This window comes from Podarcis raffonei, chromosome 8, assembly GCF_027172205.1.
Source record: "Podarcis raffonei isolate rPodRaf1 chromosome 8, rPodRaf1.pri, whole genome shotgun sequence".
Classification (NCBI taxonomy): Eukaryota; Metazoa; Chordata; class Lepidosauria; order Squamata; family Lacertidae; genus Podarcis; species Podarcis raffonei.
In genome coordinates, this window is record NC_070609.1 from 8604752 (window position 1) to 8622530 (window position 17779).

Consider the following 17779-nt stretch of genomic DNA (forward strand, 5'->3'; position numbering starts at 1 on the left):
AAGCCATGATTTGTAATAGCCCCTAACTGCTATTTAATGAGGAATTGTCCATCATGGTGACCAAACAGTGGACTGGCAGAAGGCTGACTTAATGACACATTTACCCCTGAAAGCACCTGGGCTGCGACAGTAAACCATGACATTTCTGCTATCAGTGGAAGAGAAGCAAAATCAACAAAGGTGATCAAAGAGTGCACCATTGACCACTTTTGCACAGACAGCATAAAGATTTGAAGATGCCAAGAGGGGAGCGGAATGGGCAGATGTGGCCCCCTGCTCAGTTCCACCCATTCTGCACCAAAATGCAGTAGGACGATTTGTAGGCAACGGCATTCCGGGACCCATTCCTGGAGTGATCAGAAAGGGCCATCGCTGCCAGAGCCCTCTGGGTCTGGCAGCTGAGAGGGAAAACTGATGTAATAATAATGGCGCACCTGGATGGTCCCTCATCAGTGCTTGGTGCTCTGGATCACTCATCTTTGTGGCTGGCGAACTTCAGCAGCTGTCAAAAAAATACATAGCGTGAGTGTCTTTGGGCACTGATTTGCTTGGAAGGCTACTTTGAAGATAGTGTGGAAAGTGGTGGGCTGTGCACAGTCAATTCCTGACAGTAAGAGCAGAACTTCTGACAGTAAGAGCTGTTCGACAGTGGAACTTGCTGCCAAGGAGTGTGGTGGAGTCTCCTTCTTTGGAGGTCTTTAAGCAGAGGCTTGACAACCATATGTCAGGAGTGCTCTGATGGTGTTTCCTGCTTGGCAGGGGGTTGGACTCGGTGGCCCTTGTGGTCTCTTCCAACTCTATGATTCTATGATTCTAATTCACGCTGGGCTGCTGACAAGTCCCACCATCCCAACACATCTCCCCGGTCCTGCAGGCTCAGTTAAAGGGTGCTGGTTAAAGCCTGGATACTTGAATAACTATCTCTCCAGCATTTATGTGCATGAGTGTCTGAGGGTGGTTGGAGGATAGGTAAAGGGACCCCTGACCATTAGGTCCAGTCATGGCCGACTCTGGGGTTGCGGCACTCATCTCGCTTTATTGGCTGAGGGAGCCAGCGTACAGCTTCCAGGTCATGTGGCCAGCATGACTAAGCTGCTTCTGGCGAACCAGAGCAGTGCAGGGAAACGCCGTTTACCTTCCCGCCAGAGCGGTACCTACTATTTATCTACTTGCACTTTGACGTGCTTTCGAACTGCTAGGTTGGCAGGAGAGCTCACCCCGTCGCGGGGATTCAAACTGCCGACCTTCAGATCGGCAAGTCCTAGGCTCCACAGCACCACCCGCATCCAAGGTTGGAGGATAGATGGCAGTTAATGGATTGAGGTTGAATCCTGACAAGTACTGTTTTGGGGGGATATGGGGCGGGTGGGTGTGGGGGACTCCTTGGTCCTGAATGAGGTAACTATGCCCCTGGGAGTCATTTTGGGCTCGCAGCTGTAAATGGAGGCACAGGTCAACTCTGGGTCCAGGGCAGCTCCATCTGGTACACCGGCTGAGAGCCTACCTGCCTGCAGACTGTCTCACTAGAGAGGTGAGTTATCTCCCGCTTGGACTACTGCAATGGGCTCTTTGTGGGGCTACCTTTGAAGATGACTCGGAAATTACAACTAATTCAGAATGCAGCAGCTAGACTGGTGACTGGGAATGGTCATGCTGGATAGAAGTCCTAGGGTATACTCTGAAGATACAGGAGACCACCACCTTGCTAAAGCTGAGCTGGACAATATAGGACTTCTCAGTGCACATGCTTAGGATGTGCTGCATTTCCTAAAGATGTGGAAGGTGAACCTAAAATTTACAGATGGTATCTTATTGAAAGAGAATTATATGAAAATGATGTATAGATGGTATATAACACCAGAGAAAGTGATCAAAATGTATAAAAAGGGATCAAAAACCTGTTGGAAATGTAAAGAAAAAGATGGGACATTCTATCATATGTGGTGGGAATGCAAAAAGATTAGAAATTATTGGGAAATGATATATAATGAATTGAAAAAAAATGTTTAAAAAGACTTTTGTTAAGAAACCAGAAGCATTCCTTCTAGGAATTTTAGACCAAGATGTAAAAAAAGAAAACTGGAAATTATTTATGTATGCAACAACAGCGGCAAGAATTTTATTAGCACAAACTTGGAAGACAGAAGAAATACCAAGGAAAGAACAATGCCAAGGGAAACTTATGGAATATGCAGAACTGGCAAAACTAACAGAAAAATTACATGAAAAGGACAACAAAGACTTTAAAAGAGAATGAGAACCATTTATAACATATATGAAGAGGCAACATAAAGAAATGGACTCATTGGCAGGGTTTGAGTAAACAATCACAACTGTATACAACAAAAAATAAGTATATGTATTGAGAAAATTTTGGGGAAACAATACGCAGGGTGAACAATATGGAAATAAAACAAAACGGGAGTATGAGGGAAGTCCAGGGGAGGAGGGTTGTAATATGAAAAATTGTGAAAGATATATTGTTAGAAGAAGTATACATGGAAAAATCAAATAAAATTATTTATCTCAGGATGTGCTCCATTTTCTGATCCTGAACATCTATCTGGGTGCATAAATCATACCCAGATAAGAAAGTCAATCCCTGCCTCCCTTCTTTTTACTCATTAAAAACACTTGCCTGGTAAAAATCCAATGTGAGCGTGGACTGAACTTGCCTGGATTCTTCAGCTGAAATACATGCCACAGAATTAGTAGAGCAGCAGTAACCCCAGACACTGACTCTTGGCTCAGAATCTTGCCGAATATATATTGAATGGGATGTGGCTAATCATGACACCATATGAGCCATATCTTTGCATCACAATGATGGGAAGTAAGTTTACGTGAACCCAATTTGCTTGGTAATAAGTTAACAGAAAGTAAACCACTATCACGTCATAAGTCAATAATTTAATTATCATCACCATAGGTCTTAACAAAAGTCAGCATCGTGCATGGATGAAAAAAATTACTTAGAATAGCTCAAGAACATTAGTTACATCCTGGTAAGATGTATCTTTCCTTAAACCAAGTGAATTAAGCTACTTTTTCTTTTTAAAATCAAATTAAGGTACTTTTTCAATAATTACCCTGTTAGTTGCTGCAAGCAAAAGTTTGTTGTTTTCTTTATTTCTCCTATGGTAGACCAATGAGAAATTGACTCAGGTACTTAGATTTTGGTTACTTGAAAACAGAACAGAAAATGAGGGGTATGTTCAACCTCTTCAGCCCTACAAATACAGCATATCTGAGCAGTTGAAACTTTCCACAACTGATGGCTGTAATGTGCTGTTTATGGGGCTACCTTTTGAAGAAGACTGTTTGGAAACTGCCGTCAGTACAGAATACAGCAGCTAGATTGCTGCTAACTGGCACCGTGCATTGAGAAACTGTTGATGATATTCCAAAAGACAAAACTAAATTTTTCTTATATGTGACGTCTGCAGCAAGAATCCTGGTGGTAAGTATTGGAAAGGGAATCAGTTACCCACTAGGGGAGAATGGTTATGTAAGCTTTCAGAGTATTTAGAATTAGCCAAATTGACAGATATAATAAGACAAAAACCAAAAAGTGAAGTGAAAAAGGAATGGGAGTGTTTAAATGAATACCTTAAAAGTCAAGGTTCGAGGACAGAAATCTGGCTGAGTCTGGAATAACCTTGTGAAGTGAAACGATAAGAAAGGGATTTATATCTACCATAGATGCTAGGATAGAGATGATCAGAAAGACAGGAAGACAGGAAGACACAATGAGAGGTAAAGGAGGTGTTGTGGGATTGGTGGAAGTCAATGTTTGTTTTTCCCTTTAGTGTTTATATTATTAACTTGTAAGATATGGATTTGATTTTTTTGTATGTTGGTTTTTGTGTTTTGTGTATTGTTATTTTTCGATATTTTTTTGTGTTGTTGTTGTGTGGAAAATACTAATAAAATTTAAATTATAAAAAAGAGAGAGAAAAACTGTTGCCCCCATGTTTAAGAACTTCATTGCCTTCTGTCCTGTTCCCAAGTACAATTCAGAGCTGCTGTTTACCTTTAAGGCTTTAAGGCTTGGGAAGTGAGAACCTGTAGAAATGTCTTCGCCCAAACCAAACTGTCCATGACTTTTGTGAAGGCCTTCCTCCAGGTGTCCTCGCCAACTGAGAGAAGGGGTTGACCACAACAAAGAAGGACTTATGTGTTGTTGGTGCCACCACCCCAGTTACTGAACCCTTTTTCCTGGAAAGCTCACCCATAGTGGCACCAAGAAGAGCTTTTAATATACAATATACCTAAATGTTTGGACTCCTTTTGGTATCTGGTTTACGCTGCTGCTATTATTATTACATTAACTTTTTTTGTTAATGATGGACCTGTAACTGAACAAGAATTTCACTCTGCATTAGGAGATTCTCCATTCACTTGGATTCACTGGAAACAGGTGCACGATTTTCTTGCTCCTACCAAAAGGAACAAGGATTTCTCATGAAATCTTACAGCTAAAAAGCTGGCACTTACCTAAACAATTCTGCATTGCTTCTAAGGAAAAGACATATTTTGTTGACTTCATTGTATGAATGATGTGAGTGAGTCAAATATCCCTCGAAAGACTTGGTGCAAGAATGAAACTCCAAAACAGAGAGAGAGAGAGAGAGAGAGAGAGAGAGAGAGAGAGAGAGAAGGAATATGAATCACCCAGCAGAATTGCTTAGAGTGGTAAACCATCTGCGGCAGACCCGTGTGGTATCATTGACAATGGACCAGTCAATATCCTGCTGTGACTCACTTTTAAGGACAGAATCACCCGAACCCATGCTGAACCTGATGCTGCAATTGTTTCAGGTTTATTGAAAGTCTCTGGAGCATCTACTGGGCATTGTTGGGCGTGATATAAATAGAAAGGAATGTAAGCTTTTTTTATATGCAATAACAGCAGCAAGAATATTACTGGCCCAAAAATGGAAGCAAGAAGAATTACCGACGATTGAAGAATGGAGGATGAAGTTAATGGACTATGCAGAACTAGATAAATTAACAGGAAGGATTCGAAACCGGTGGGACCAGAAATTCACAGAAGACTGGAGTAAATTTACTGACTATTTGAAAAGTATTTGTGAAGACCAGAGGACGTTTGTAGGTTTGCAAGAAGTTTTGTGAGGAGTATTATTGGAATTATTGCAAAAATGTATAAGAGGAAGGATGATTTGTTAAAAGATTTAAAGGCAATATAAAGTTAAGAAATGCATATGAAGTGGTTAAAACGGTGGATCATCAGAGGTGCTGATGGAAATCTAAAAAGATTGTAAATGTGATAAGTTTTGTGGTTTACTTTATAATTTATATGTTAAAATTAATAAAAATTATTTATATATATATATGTGTGTGTGTGTGTGTGTGTGTGTGTATTCACTGATGCTCCAGAGACTTTCATATATATATATATACATATATATATATATATGAAAGTCTCTGGAGCATCAGTGAATTATACCTTGTGGAATCCATTTCAGGTACTGCAACCCAAAGATATGGATAGGATGCCTATGGTGGTGAAGGTCAGCAATGTGCCCTCTAGATCCCTGTCCATCATAGCTATAAAAACTAGGAGGAGGGGATTGATTGGATGGGTCCAGGCAGTGCTCAGTTCCTCACTACAGGAGAGAGTTCTGTCCAATGCTTTGAAACAAGCAGTGGTGTCCGTCTGTCCCCTCCTAAAGGGATCCAGAGGTTTGGGAAAACGTCAGCCCATTCTCTCTTATTTCTTTCCTTGGCAAGGTGGTGGCCAACCAGCTGCATCTCTTTCTGGAGGAAGGTGATTATCCGGATCCATTCCAGTTTGGTTTCAAACCCATTTCTGGCTTCAAAACAGCCTTGGTCAGTCAAGATTAAGGGGAATGCAACCCTGTTGGTTCTTCTTGTTGACCATAGTGTTCTTCCGGAGCAACTCAGAGGTGGGGGCACTCTACCACAGTGCTTCTACTCCTACCTGCAGGGTCACTACTAGAAAATACTGCTAGGATATTGCTGCTTGGCTCCATGATTTTGGGGCTGTGGGGTCCTGCAAGAGTCCATTCTGTCTCCTATGTTATTTAACTTCTATTTGAAGTCTTGGGAGCTCTCATCTGGGGATTTGGAGGGTGATGTACCGTAATCAGTATGCTGATGACACTCAGCACTATCCATTCCATCAGACCCAGGAGAGACCATGAAGGTGTTGGACAGGGGTCTGGATGCACTGAATGGGGGCCAGTAAATTTGATAAGGTGCAAGTGCTGTGGGTGGGTGGTTCACATGTCTGTGAATTCAGTATACATCCAGTTCTGAGAGGGATTGCACTTCCTTGAAGGACCAAGTTTGTAGTTGGGCAGTTTTCCTGGATTCCAACTTCTCACTGGAGTCCCAAGTAGTTTCTGTGGCTAGGAATGCTTGTGCCCAGCTAAGCCTGGTTCACCGGCTATAGCCATTCCTGGCCTTGGAGAGTTTGGCCTCAGTTGTCCACACTGTAGTGGCCTCCTGCTTGGACTGCTTGGATGGGGGTCTCCACCCCCATCATTCAGCCCAGGCACTGAGGTCCAGCACTGAGGGCCTTCTGGCGGTTCCCTCGCTGCGAGAAGTGAGGTTACAGGGAACCAGGCAGAGGGCCTTCTCGGTAGTGGCGCCCGCCCTGTGGAACGCCCTCCCAGCAGATGTCAAGGCAATAAACAACTATTTTACTTTTAAAAGACAACTGAAGGCCCTGTTTAGGGAAGTTTTTAATGTCTGGTGCTGGATTGTTTTTAATAATCAGTTGGAAGCCGCCCAGGGTGGTTGGGGAAACCCAGCCAGATGGGCGGGGTATAAATAATAAATTATTATTATTATTATTATTATTATTATTATTATTATTATTATTATTATCATCATCATCATCATCATCATCATCATCATTACTGTTGTGCACTCTATGTGGGTTTGCCCTTCTTGTTGTCACTGCCATGGGCCACCTGGCTGTTGCCGATCCATGACAGGGCCTTTTCAGTGGAATGCCTTCCCTAGCCTGACTCAATCATTATTACCTTTCAGGAAGAATTTGAAAACATTCCTGTTTACCCAGGCATTTGGTGACTGAAGAATACTGTTCCTGGCAACCTTGAGATTATTGGAAGGAAGCAGGTCTTTATCATTCAGCACCAACTCTGCTACCTCCTAAGTGCCGCAACAGCACATCCAGTTGGCCCAGCCTTTTTTGCCTTGGGAAGTCATGCTCAGGCGACAATTCCTGTTGTTTGTTTGGCCAATAGCACTGTCTGATTAGGGCCAATGAGGTGAGAATAGTCACCAGGTGTTATCTCATTGCTGTGCCACAGACAATAACCCTCGAATCACGGTTCCTTCCTTATTTCAGGTGACAGCTGAGGAAGAAGCAACAAAGCAGCTGCCACACTCCAGGATCTTCAACTCTGGCTGCTAAGGAGACAAGAGCTGCTTGGAGGGCAAGGGTGAGTTTTCTTAAGCAGCTGGGGCAGCAACAGCAGGCAGAATCTGCAGCAGGTCAGAGCTATGGCTGGGACGGTGGACACAGCAGTTTAAAGTGGGTTTGGCCCATCCTGTATGTATGTGTTGTCTTCATTCAAATGACAGCCTACACAATCTCTCTGTTTACCGTATTTTTCGCTCGATAACACGCACCTGACCATAACACGCACATAGTTTTTAGAGGAGGAAAACAAGAAAAAAAAATTCTGAATGAAACAGTGGATGTATCATTTTTGTGCTTCATGCTGCGGCCACAGACATGTGATGTGACGGTGAGTTTGGGGTAGCCCAATGCAAAGATCCTGAGGATCCATGTGGATCCATGCTTTGTAACCACGTTTTTGTACCATTGCAGCCCCAGGCAACAGTGGGTGCGTGATTTTTTTGGTGCAGGCTGTAGCCATGGACATGCTATGTGATCTGATGGTGAATTTGGGGTGACCCAATGCAAAGATCCTGAGGATCCATGTGGATCCGTGCTTTGTAACCATGTTTTTGCACCATTGCAGCCCTGTTTTTGCATCAGATCATTGCTATGTGATCTGATGGTGAATTTGGGGTGACTCAATGCAAAGATCCTGAGGATCCATGTGGATCCGTGATTGGAACCACGTTTTAAGTAGGGAGGGAAGGAAAAACATAGAAGCGACAAGGAGCACCGAGAGGGGTGTGCAGAGAAGCAGCTGGCTAAGAATGCAGGAGAGGGGTTTTACCAGAGGGAGGAAAGGAAGGCAAAAGTCCCCCCCCCACAAGCCAGCCAGCTCTCTCTCTCTCCCCCCCCCCCAACCTGCATGTTGCCTTCGAGTCCCAGACGCACGGAGAGGAATTAGAAGGAAGGAAGCTCTGCTTTCCACTCTGCTTGCCTGGAGGGGAGGGGTTTTCTCTGCTCTTTGTTCCGTTTGAGCAAACACAGTAAGGAAACAGAAGCGGGTGGGCAGTAAGACCCTGAGGCAGAATGCAGGAAAGCAGCAGCTTCCTCCTTTCCTCCCTTCTCCGGACGATTTGATATTTGCCTGATTTTTGCCTTCACTCGCGCTTGTCAGCTCCAGGGACTACACATTCGCTCAATAACACGCACAGACATTTCCCCTTACTTTTTAGGAGAAAAAATCTGCGTGTAATAGAGGGAAAAATACAGTAATTCAGCTCTTCCTGATCTGGGGATAATGCAGGGGGGGGGGGAGGAATCCAGCATATGGGTGGGCCCTGGTGATATCATTAAGCATGATGCTTTATTCATTAACCACATTTGCTGAGAGCATGAAAACTGTTCCTTTTGGAAGGAAGCACTGTCCAGACTGTTACGGAAGGGGGGGGGGCATGTCTTCTTCACCTTCTTCTTCGCTACAATATATCCATTTATTCCCAATTGTCAATGTCAAAAGGGACTAAAATCTATAAAATCCATAGAAAATCAACGTGCCAATTTGCTCAATTTCTCTAGGACTCCATGACACCTCCCCTGTCCTCCATAATCCCTCAAGTAAGGTGTCAAGACCCTAATCCTGTCAAATCACTCTGCCAAGCCTTTCCTCCGGGCAATGCCAGGTGGCAGACTATGCATACATGGACCATTGTCTTCCCATCACCGGCACTCAGGAAGCGCTTATCTGCGCATATCTCCAGCTCTGCATATTCCCCCCTCCCTCCTCCATATGTTAATCCGGTGTAACCCAACCTCTCCTTAATGTATTCTTGATGTAACTGGGATGTATTTTGCACTGTATTCTGGGACATGGAGGGAGTTTCAAAAGTTCATGTCACCCCTTTCTCGCTGTTCAATCTCGTCTTGAACCTGTTGCGCAATAAACTTGGATCTTCTGCAGTTTGCTCCTGTGCCCGGCTGAGCTCATTTTCTTCCGCAGGGACCCGCGGACTTAGTCCGACGAGCTGGGTGGCAGAGTAGCCCCGCACCCAGATTTTAGCCGTAACAAGACCCATAAGTGATCATTCAAAATTTTATTTGCAGAACTTTCTTCAAAACCATAACAAAAGCATCAAAGATACATCCCAAATATCCAAGCAATGTCTTGTGCAATTCAGCACAGGCTCAGCGTCATATAAATAACTTTAACTTATAATCAGAGCTGACAAACGTATCTCTCTCTTCCACTCAGGCTCTATTGAAGGGGTCAGCAAACTTTTTCAGCAGGGGGCCAGTCCAATGTCTCTCAGACCTTGTGGGGGGCGGGACTATATTTTTTTTGGGGGGGGGGGAATGGTCTTCGAAGTACAGAAGTTCTTCGAAGGAAAGTGGTGTTGGCATGTCCCACTGGGCACTGAGAGAGTCCAACTCTCCAAGCACTTTCTCTTCCCCTCTGTTGTGTTCTGTCTCCTGCACCTTTTCACAAATACATGCTGAGTAAAACCCAAACATTGCTTGAGAACTGGAACTTGGAACCAACTGGTGCAAAGTAAATATATACCACCTTATTTTATTTCCATCACACAAAGCGAAGCATGTGTTTCTTCAAAGTGTAGAATCTGTGTTGCTTTGAGGTGGGAGGAGTTCCTAAATGATTTGGGTTGCAACCCTAAGAAGAAAATCCTAGTGAACTCTGCAGGACTTCTCAGTAAACATGCTTAAGTTTGTGCTCTAATCCCTGAGCTGGAGCATCTGTCTAGGTACATAAATCATCTCCAGATAAGAACGTTGACCTCCTATCTTCTTTTAATCCCTTAAAAAATCACTACTTACCTGGTAAAAAGTCAGTGTGAGGATGGACTAAACCTGTCTGGAGCCTTCCAATGAAAGCTATATCTAAGCAGAGCAGCTATAACACCAGATACCAAATTTTGACTCAGGTGGTTGCAGAATATATACCATATGGGGTGTGGCTAATCATGATACAATCTGAGCAATGGTTTTGCTAGGAAGTTCGGATTACTTTCACCAAGGAGAGAACAGATCTTGGAGTAAGCTGTGGGGCAAGTTTCCCTATAAAAGCATCTCAGACCGCATTAAGGAATCAATGCTGAAGAGAATGCAGAAATGGTAACCCCAGTTAAACTTTCACATATGCATAAACATACTTCATCTAGGTGCTGGCAGGGGTGTGGCAGCTATAGGCACTTGTGGTGGAAAATTTGGGGGAGCAAGTGTTTAATGAGATAAGAAAAATTACTCAACAGCATATCACGAAGTCTCCAGAGGTTGCATTATCAAATCTCTATTTAAATGAGAATCAGGACTTGATGGATAAATCACAAATGGCATTTCTCTCAGTGGCAACACGTGTGGTTATAATCACGTTCTGGAAGGACTTAGATGGTGTGAACTTGAATACCTGGCAAGAGGAGCAAAGCACAAAGATACCTTTGCAGGAGAATGGCGGACCTTTATTTCATTTACAAATTCTCCAGAAAACCAAAGACCAGTTCCGAAAGTTTATGAAGAGCTCGTCGCCCACTCAATAAAAACACATTTTACAAATGCTTACTGTTACAAGTTGTGGTGTATGGGAATGCAAGTTTCCATAATGTATTTTTGGAACTACATTATATTTTTGGAAATACATGAAAATGAAGGTGAAAGGAAGATTGCTGCTAACTGGCACTGTGCACAGAGAAATAATTGCCCTGGCATTTAAGAATTGCACTGCTTGCAGCCTGTTCAGGTCAGAGCTGTTGTTTACCTTTAAATCTTTACCTCACCTGAGTACTTGTAGGAATGTCTTCTCCCAACTAACTGTCCACATCCCGTGATGGTCTTGGGAGGCCTTCCTCCAGGTCTCTTCTCCAACGAAGGGAAGGTGGCTACAGTGGCGTAGGAAGGGGGGGTGCGGGTCGCCCTGGGTGTCATCGCTGATGGGGGCGGGGTGAGAAAATGGCGATGGGCTATGTGAGTCTGTGGCATTTTTAACTGTCAGGTTAATTCAGAGAAGCAATCAGCCCAAAATGAATGCCTAACAGCAACAAACTGTATTGCTGGAATCAATCAAGAGCAAAGGCATAGCTGGCAGGGGGACACTGGGTGCCACACCAGGGGGGGGGGCATCACAGCGGGCACTGGCGGAGGAAGCGGACTGCCCCCGGCACCACTATTCCAGTAGGGTGCCATTGCGGCAGCCCCCCCTGGACACGCGCTGTGCCCCCCCCCACGCGCCAGGCACCCCCGCTGGCGGCGTGCCACACACCCAGAACACACGCCATGTCCCTGCGGATGGTGTAGAATGTGTGCTTTTCTTTAAAATGCATCTCTGGGTAATTTGTGGGGCCTGCCTGGTGTTTTTACATGAGCAGAATGTGTGCTTTTCTTTAAAATGCATCTCCGGCAACCCATCTGGTGCAAAACACCTTGCTCTGCTTTCCTTTGGACCCCATCAGTGAGACTGAGAGGGGAGTCTTGTTGTCTGGGCAGCCCAGGACCAGGGCCGTCTTACCCATAGAGGCTAGTGCCAAGTTCTGGAGGGCGCCAGGGAAGAGGCGGAGGCTGGACGCAGCACCTCCCAGAATCAGCTCACCAACCTTGCCCACCTCCACCATGCAGCGCCGAAGCAGCGCCGCGCCTGGAGCCTCCATCTGCCATGGCCACCGCGGCAGGGGGGCGCCGCTTCCACCCTCCATCCTTTCCCTGCTGGAGGAGCCGCCCTCCAGCCACTGCCCGCCCCGCCGGCAGCACCGTCCTCTTTTTAAAACTCTGGAAAATGGGGTGGGGGCACGCCGGAGGGAGCTTTGCACTATGGCGCTGGGTATGCTTAAGACGGCCCTGCCCAGGACCTCCATCCACACTGCCCAGACTTGTGCCCCAGGGAGGTTACTTCAGTGCTGCTAGCACAGCAGTTTGACTTCACCCAGTGGTGGACCTTGTGGTCTCAAATTTCGGGGGCACCCTATGTGATGCCAAAATTATGTAGGCTTAAGAAGGCTGATCGCCGAAGAATTGATGCTTTTGAATTATGGTGCTGGAGGAGACTCTTGAGTCCCATGGACTGCAAGAAAATCAAACCTATCCATTCTGAAGGAAATCAGCCCTGAGTGCTCACTGGAAGGACAGATCCTGAAGCTGAGGCTCCAATACTTTGGCCACCTCATGAGAAGAGAAGACTCCCTGGAAAAGACCCTGATGTTGGGAAAGATGGAGGGCACAAGGAGAAGGGGATGACAGAGGACGAGATGGTTGGACAGTGTTCTCGAAGCTACCAGCATGAGTTTGACCAAACTGCAGGGGGCAGTGGAAGACAGGAGTGCCTGACATGCTCTGGTCCATGAGGTCACGAAGAGTCGGACACGACTAAATGACTAAATAACAACAACCCCCACCTTTCTCCTTTCATTCTACATCATAGTTGCAGTGCCCCTTGCAGAGACTCCAAGGCTCCACGCCCGGTGTGACAAAACTGGTTACGCTGCCCTAAACCTGCCTCTGCTTCACCCACAGAGGCACACTCCATTGTCTCTCAAGACTGACGGATGCCAACAACACAAATTCAGGAACATGCTATTGCGCAGCATTTGAGCATGCGATCTTGGCAGCCAGGGATTGTATATGCCCTGGATAGTTGGTACGCCTGCTCTGGCATAATCCTTCGGGGACAGGAGTAGGCTTTTATCAGGAAATCTTACATCTGAAAAGTTGGCACATACCTAATCAATTCCGCCTTGCTTCTAAGGAAAAGCCCTGCCTTCTTTGCAAGGTGTAAATGCTGTTAGTGAGCCAAATAGCTGGTGCTTCACTGGGGCTATTTCAAGAAGCTCAGTGGGTGTGTAATAGGCAGGAAGATGCAAAGTAGGCAGTTATTGTCTTGAAGTGTCCTGCCCACCGACTGTCTCGCCAGAGTGGTGCATGCTCTAGTTATCTCCTGCTTGGATTACTGCAATTAAAAGTTCAAATTTTTCTAATAATCCCAGAAGTCAGAAGGAAATGGAAGCATTTGTGGCTGCTATATTTGGCTTACGCAACCAGTGCTTTCATATAGACCTGTGGTTCCCAGCGTGGGGCATACACTCCACAGGGGGGCAATTTGCTTTTGGGGTGCGTGATTTGAGAATGAGTTATTAACAGTTAACGGCCTTTTAGGCTTCCTAAATTATATACAGGGGTGGGGTGGGAATCAGGATTTTAGGGATGCTTAGGTGGGGCACGGCCAAAAAAAGGTTGGGAACCACTGATGATGATGATGATGATAATAATAATAATAATAATAATAATAATAATAATAATAATAATAATAATATATTTATACCCCGCTCATCCAGCTGGGTTTCCCCAGCCACTCTGGGCGGCTTCCAACAGAATATTAAAATACAATAGTCTATTAAACATTAAAAGCTTCCCTAAACAGGGCTGCCTTCAGATGTCTTCTAAAAGTCTGGTAGTTGTTTTTCTCTTTGACATCTGGTGGGAGGGCGTTCCACAGGGAGGGCGCCACTACCGAGAAGGCCCTCTGCCTGGTTTCCTGTAACTTGGCTTCTCGCAGCGAGGGAACCGCCAGAAGGCCCTCGGCACTGGACTTCAGTGTCCGGGCAGAACGATGGGGGTGGAGACGCACCTTCAGATATACTGGACTGAGGCCATTTCGGGCTTTAAAGGTCAGCACCAACACTTTGAATTGTGCTCGGAAATGTACTGGGAGCCAAAGTAGGTCTTTTAGGAACGGTGTTATGTGATATCGGCGGCCGCTCCCAGTCACTAATCTAGCTGCTGCATTCTGGATTAGTTGCGGTTTCTGGGTCATCTTCAAAGGTAGCCCCACATAGAGCGCCGTTTAGGGCTTTAAAGGTCAGCACCAACACTTAGAATTGTGCTCAGAAATGAATCATGCCAGGCAGCAAAACATTAGGTAGTCTTCGTATCCTTTCTGGCTATGCTGTTTTACGATTTTATTCGGCTGATCGATGTGTAACATTCCTGCAGCCCTTCCCAGAAGGAAGTTCTGATATGTATATTTATTGGATGAAAGCAGCTGATAAAACAGCAGGAATACAAAGGAACAGGCAATTGACTCCAAGTAGATGGGAGTTTTTCCTATGGCAATTTTCCTCCAGGCGTATGAGTGGGCGTTTCTCGTGAAATCTTACATATGAAAAGCTGCAACTACATAAACAATCCTTACCAGTTTGGAAGGACATTATTTTGGGTGGCAACACATACATGCTGTCAGTGAGCCTAATATTCCTAACAAAGACACCAGTCTTAACCTCTCTGCACCACGTAAACAGTAAACAACACATTCTGCATTCTCATGTGCTGTGTTCACTTTCAGTTTCACCCACGTCCTCCTTCAGGTGCCATCCTCTTCTTCAGCCTGGGAACACACTGAAGCTGGGATCGACGGTATGTACAGAAAGATTTCAATAAGATCACAAGATGTAGGTCACAACATTATGATGGAAGATTGGGAAAAATTATGAAAAACTGATTTAAAATTTACAGATTGTTTCCTATTGAAGGAGAATTACATGAAGATGATGTACAGATGGTACACAACACCAGTGCAGTTAGGGAAAATGTACAAAACTAGTTCAAATATATGCTGGAAGTGTAAGGAAAAGGAAGGGACATTTTATCATATGTGGTGGGATTGTAATGTTATTTTAAAAAATTTGGGAAATGATATGCAATGAATTGAAGAAAATGTTCCATTTAACATTTGTTAAAAACCCCGAGGCATTTTTGTTGGGGATTGTAGGGAAAGACCTGCCAAAAAAGCTGAAAAACATCTTCATGTATGCGACAACGGCCGCGAGAGTTCTGGTAGCACTAGGATGGAAGACGGAAGAAATCCCAACTAAAGAATCATGCCAAGAAAAATTGACGGACTATGCAGAACTGGCAAAACTGACATATAAGCTACGGGACAAGGATAACTGTGACTTTAAGGATGAATGGGAACCCTTTACAAAGTATCTGAAGACGCAACAAAGCAAACTGGACTCCTTGGCAGGTTTTGAATAAACATTCACAAACTGATAATAATCAGCTAAATAGTTTGAGGATCTGTACAACTTTGTAACATGCAGAAAACAGCATTCTCAGAGAAACCAAAGACTGGAACGGAGGGAAGTTGGGGTGTGTGGGGGGGATGGGGGTTAAACAAGGTTGATATGTTTTTGGATAATACGTCTTGTTTTAATTTTGAATAAAAAAATGTTTAAAAAAGAAAAAGATTTCAATATGATATGCAGCAAGATCACCTCTCAGGCAGGAGTTCAGTTACAAGGGCTCTGTATACACACAAAAAGGCGCACTCTCAAACTCTTGAAACCACACACAGAGGTGGATCTACTGTAAAACTAATGAAGCTTCAGGGCCTTCAGTCCTGGAGGGGCCCCAGTAGCAAATTTAGTCCACATTAGTTAAAACGTTGGGGTCTAGTATGACTCAAATTGATTAATTTTTTGTTGTATATATTTCAAAAATCCCAAAGTTTGAGAGTTAGTAGCACAGATGTTGTAAAGGTGGAATGTTGCAGTGAGTTGGCTATGTACCGGTAATTCTTTCCCCTTTTTAACAAATTTCCTATATTTTATATCCCTCCCCTCAATGTATGGATTTCCCGTGTGGCTTAAAGTGGAAGAAACATGGAGGAGAAGTACACCATTATTATTATTATTACTATTATTTATTAAATGTGTATACCGTTGTATATATCAAGATCACAGGGCAGTACACAACATAAAAATACAAAATGAAACACAAAATACCGTATATAACCAAACAAAAACAAACCAATAACACCCACACCCACAAACAAACATGTTAGTCAGCCAAAGACCTGGTAATAGAGAAATATTTTTACTGGCGCTTAAAGATATGTAAGGAAGGCGCCAAGCGAGCCTCACTGGGGAGACCATTGTACAAACGGGGAGCCACCGCAGTAAAGACCCTGTTCTGGCGTTGCTGCCCTCTGGAGGCCTTGCAGAGGAAGAAGGGCTTCAGATGATTGCAGGTGGTCCTTGAGATATTTCGGTTGAGTGATAGAAAACATCACCAAAATTCCAGTTTTAATTTTAGGACCCGCCCTCCCTCTCTTGGGAGGAAAGCTCTGTCTGCCACCTGGCCTGGCCTGCGCTCTCCAAGCCAGCCTGCTGCTCTCAGATGAAGTGAGAGTTAGTGGCAGTGAGTTTTTCTACGTCAAAATTTGCTGGGATGCACCTCCCTCAGAAGACCCACCACGAAAGAGGCTATCTTTCGGCTTTTTTGAGGGAGGGGGTCTCCTCGCGAGCCAGAGTCAGCCTCTGTCAGGCTCCATTTACAGGGCTTCCACCTCCATCACACGGGTGGGGGGCTGCCTCTTCCTCCTGGGAGAAATATGTGACCCACGTGTGTGAAGGCAAAGGTGGAGGCAGCCCTGCAACGGAGCATGTCAGAGCCCATTGATTCTCAGAATAGCATCCACAGACCTATTCCAATACACATAAATTTTTATTTATACTCCACCCTTCCTGTTTCAGAAAACCGGGCTCAGGGCGGCTAACGACAAATTTAAAACACTTAATTGATGAAAAAAAAGAAGAAGCACAAAATACAGTATAAAACGTGAATAACAAAAAATTCAGAATTCAAAAATGAATTTAAGGGGGAAATCCATCCAATAAACATTAGATGGCCACCAGGTCTAGCTGGCTAAATTTGTCCTATTTGGGCCAGCGAGGAGACCAGGGGAGAATTAGCTGTGGGATCCCAGAGCGGGTAATCTTCATAAAAAGGGGAGGGGGAGAGAAGGAAGGGAAATAAAAGATCAGGCTGAATTCAAATTAAAGGCCAGGCGGAATAGCTCTGTCTTACAGGCCCTGCGGAAGAAGGTTAAATCCTGCAGGGCCCTGGTCTCATGGGACAGAGCATTCCACCAGGTCGGAGCCATCACTGAGAAGGCCCTGGCCCTGGTGGAGGATAATCTGACTTCCTTAGGGCCCAAGACCTCTAAACTATGATTATTCATAGACCTTAAGGTCCTCTGCGGGGCAGACCAGGAGAGGCGGTCCATTGGTCTTGATTCCATTCTCAGGGTCTGATACACAGTCTTTACACATCAGTATTAATTAAACACCTCAAACCCATTACAGTACCTCCTATCTAATACACACAGACTGTCTCAGAACACATCCCAGTTATAGCGTACAAGTTCTAATAAATCAGGCTTCCTCAACCTCGGCCTCCAGTTGTTTTGGGATTACAATTCCCATCATCCCTGACCACTGGTCCTGCTAGCTAGGGATCATGGGAGTTGTAGGCCAAAAACATTGGGAGGGCCAAGGTTGAGGAAGCCTGTAATAAATGCTAATATCTACTAAACCCAAACATTTAGTGCCATACATCCTTTACCTTACGCTATGTGACATT

At 44.7% G+C, this 17779-nt stretch overlaps 1 protein-coding gene across 3 annotated transcripts in view; it reads left to right on the forward strand.

The window, feature by feature from the left end:
* Positions 1-17779, forward strand: part of EHD2 (EH domain containing 2) — a 110638-nt gene that overhangs the window by 23545 nt on the left and 69314 nt on the right. For 2 of the 3 annotated variants that reach the window (XM_053401889.1, XM_053401890.1), the window contains 2 exons: positions 7042-7283; positions 7364-7457. The gene's annotated coding sequence lies outside the window, so the exon portion shown is untranslated. The remainder of the gene's footprint in view (positions 1-7041; positions 7284-7363; positions 7458-17779) is intronic. The other variant, XM_053401891.1, reaches the window with a different exon arrangement.